Source organism: Meriones unguiculatus, chromosome X, assembly GCF_030254825.1.
Source record: "Meriones unguiculatus strain TT.TT164.6M chromosome X, Bangor_MerUng_6.1, whole genome shotgun sequence".
Taxonomy (NCBI): Eukaryota; Metazoa; Chordata; class Mammalia; order Rodentia; family Muridae; genus Meriones; species Meriones unguiculatus.
Window position 1 is genome coordinate 130,573,836 of NC_083369.1, and position 3,906 is coordinate 130,577,741.

The 3,906-nt window shown below is 38.3% G+C and overlaps 1 non-coding gene across 1 annotated transcript; it reads left to right on the top strand.

Annotated features, from left to right (window-relative positions):
- The first annotated feature begins 2,187 nt into the window (after positions 1 to 2,187).
- Positions 2,188 to 2,294, top strand: LOC132650317 (U6 spliceosomal RNA). Its single transcript, XR_009588684.1, has one exon. It is a non-coding gene; the product is annotated as a U6 spliceosomal RNA (small nuclear RNA).
- Positions 2,295 to 3,906: the final 1,612 nt, after the last annotated feature.

The window sequence follows — 3,906 nt, forward strand, 5'->3', positions numbered from 1 at the left end:
CCCATGACAACACATTTAAGCAGCAACGGGAAACCAATAACTGTATGAGTATCTTACTAATATTTATTTTTGTAACAGATAGTTTTAGAGCTAGTGAAAATTCCAATAGAACACATTAAACTAGTTGCAAATACGGTTTACCAGTAGACTAACTATGTAGTCAAAAGTTGTGTATCTACATATAAATAATTTAATTGTGAAAACTGTAATTTTGAATATTAAAAATCCCCTGGGTTGAAAGGCCTTCTGTTAATACATGAATGACAATCTTATTTTCTTAACTCCTATAGTTACATAAACCTAAAGCCTGCTCTCTCTCTCTCTCTCTCTCTCTCTCTATATATATATATATATATATATATATATATATACTAAAACAAAACAGCTTGGGTATCAAAGTGTTTTAGTTCACATCAAGTTAGTTAAAAGTAAAACAAAAAGAAAAAAGATGCGCTCTAAGGAGACATTTAGATATTTAGATTAAAGGAAATGATGTTTGCCATGACTTACTATAATGTCTGAAGGTGAACTCTGAACTTTGTCTAACCTCTCTCCACACAATTTTTTTCTTTGGTCCTGGGCATGTTCCAGAGTTATTCTAATGAATTTATTGCCCTGACATGGAAAAAGTCAAACAAATATTCTTTAATATAAAAATAAGATAAAAATTATAAGGACAGCAGTCCTTTTCATTATAATTTATCTTTTACTAGGCAAATAATTATATGAAGCAAAAATCTTTTCTTCTGTGAAAAACAAAATATTATTTTCCTCCTAATTAATTAGAAAACATAAAATAGTTATTTTTATTAATACAGGGAGAACCTCCTAGTTAATATGATTGTTGGGTAAAATATATTTAATTTTAAGCCATCTCTTCTACGTCCTGTGCTCACTTCTTTCTTTCTTTATAACATCTTATTCACTTTCTATGCCATTGTAGCTCCCTCCCTCTTTTCCTCCCAGTACCACCCACACTCACTCTTCTCCCACTATACCCCGTCCCTAGTCTACTGATAAGGGAGGACCAACTCCCTTTATCCCGTGCTCACTTCTCGACACCCACTGATGATAAATATTGATTAGTGTAGTTTTTAGATATATATAATAATATCTGTAGATATTTTTGGCTGCCCCAACAGCTAATTGATTTTAGTCTCTTAGTAACAGAAGTTACTAAATATCAGTATGGTTAAGGTTGAAAAACCCTTATCCAAAAGAATATAGACATAGATAAGCGATATATAAAGATATGGGTTCTCTATTTAGGAAATGTAGTAAAGGTACTATCACAGAATTTCTAAGAAAGGGGAAAGGGACAATGACAAAAAAACAAAACAAAACAAAAAAAAAAAACAGAAAGGTGCAAAAAGAAGAGACAAAACAAAGTAATCAAAGAAATTGTAAAAGAAAAATAATTAAATGTCATGAAAATAAGGACAGAGATGGTTTTATTTTTGTTTGTTTATTTGTTTATTATTACAATTTATTCACTTTGTATTCTGGCTGTAGCCCACTCCCTCATCTCCTCCCAGTCCCTCCCACCCTCTCTATTCTCCTTCTATGCCCCTCCCCTACTCCACTGACAGGAGAGGACTTCTGCCCCTTCTATCTGACCCTAACCTATCAGGTGTCATCAGGATTAGCTGTTTTCTCTTCCTATGTGCCATGGTAAGGGCTGCACACCCAGGGGGAGGTGATCAAAGAGTGAGTCACTGAGTTCACGTCAGAGACAGCCATTGATCCCTTACCATTGAACCCACTTGGAAACTGAGCAGCCTTTGGGCTTCATCTGACCGGGGATTCTAAATCCTATCAAAGCATGGTCCTTGGTTGGAGTTTCAATCCCTGCAGGGCCCCTGGGCCCAGGTTGTTTGGCTCTGTTGGTTTCTTTGTGGAGCTCCTGTCCCCTCCAGATCTTTCTAGCTCCCCATTCCTCCATAAGATTCCTTGCACTTTGCCAAAAGTTTGGCTATGAGTCTCACTGTCTGCTTTGATACCCTGTTGGGTAAAGTCTTTCAGAGACACCCATGTCCTATTCCCTGTTCAATATGCATACAATAAGATTTAGGAAAGAGTAAGAGGGCACACATCTGAGAAGAGTAAGGAATATGGGATGGTTTGTGGAGAGGAAAAGGAAGAGAAAAATATTTGCAATTAAACTATAATCTCAGAAATAAAGAAATGGTGGTCACTTCAGAAGCACATACACTAAAATTGGAACTATACAAAGAAGCTTAGCATGGCCCATGCACAAGGATGACAAGCAAATTTGTAAAGCATTCCATATTTTTTACTAAAGTCCAAGTGGGTCGAAGACTTCAACATAAAGCCAAACACACTAAATCTAGTAGAAGAAAAAGTGGGGAAGAGCTTTGAATTCATTGACACAGGAGACAACTTCCTGAACAGAATACCAACAGCACAGGCTCTAAGAGGAACAATCAATAAATGGGACCTCATGAAACTGAAAAGCTTCTGTAAAGCAAAGGACACTGTCAAGAGAACAAAACGACAGCCTACTGACTGGGAAAAGACCTTCACCAACCCTATATCTGACAGAGGGCTAATATTCAGAATACATAAAGAATTCAAGAAGTTAAACAGTAACAAATCAAGTAATCTAATTTTAAAAAATGGGGAACAGAGTTAAACAGAGAATTCTCTATAGAGGAATACTGAATGGCAGAGAAACACTTAGAAAAATGCTCAACATCATTAGTCATCAGGGAAATGCAAATCAAAATGAACCTTAGATTTCACCTTACACCCATCAGAAGCTAAGATCAAAAACTCACGTGAGAACACATGCTGGAGAGGATGTAGATAAAAAGGGGAACTCTCCTCCATTGCTGGTGGGAATGTAAATTTGTTTAACCACTTTGGAAATCAATCTGGGGCTTTCTCAGACAACTAGGAATAGTGCTTCCTCAAGATCCAGCCATACCACTCCTAGGCATATATCCAAAAGATGCTCAAGTACACAATAAGAACATCTGCTCAACCATGTTCGTAGCAGCTTTGTTCATAATAGCCAGAATCTGGAAACAACCCAGATGTCCCTCAACTGAAGAATGGGTACAGAAATTGTAGTACATTTACTCAATGGAATACTACTCAGGATTTAAGAACAAGGAAATCATGAAATTTGCAGGCAAATGGTGGGAACTAGAAATTATCATCCTGAGAGTGGTATCACAGAAGCAGAAAGACACACATGATACATGCTCACTTATAAGTAGCTATTAGACATATAATATAGGATAAACATACTAAAATCTATACACCTAAAGAAACTAAGAAGAAGGAGGATACTGGGTGAGATACTCAATTATCAATAAGAAGGGCAAGCAGGATAGACATTGGAGAAGGGAGAAAACAGGGAACAGGACAAGCGCCTACCACAGAGGGCCTCTGAAGGACTCTACCCTGTAGGTTATCAAAGCAGATGCTGAGACTCATAGCCAAACTTTGGACAAGTGCAGGGAATCTTATGAAAGAAGGAGATAGCAAGACCTGGAGGGGACGGGATCTCCACATGGAGAACAACAAAACCAAAAAATCTGGGCACAGGGGTCTTTTCTGAGACTGATACTCCAACTACGGTCTATGCATGGAGGTAATCTACAACCTCTGCACAAACGTAGCCCATTGCATCTCAGTCTCCAAGTGGGTTCCCTAATAAGGAGAACAGGGACTGTCTCTGACATGAACTCAGTGGCTGGCTCTTTGATCACCTCCCACTGGCAGTGGGTGGGTAGTCTTACCAGGTCACAGAGGAAGACAATGTATCCAGTCCCGATGAGACCTAATAGGCTACATTCAGAGGGAAGGGTGGAGGACACTCCCTATCAGTGGACTTGGAGAGGGGTATGAGAAGAGGGAGGGAGGGTTGGATTATGAGGG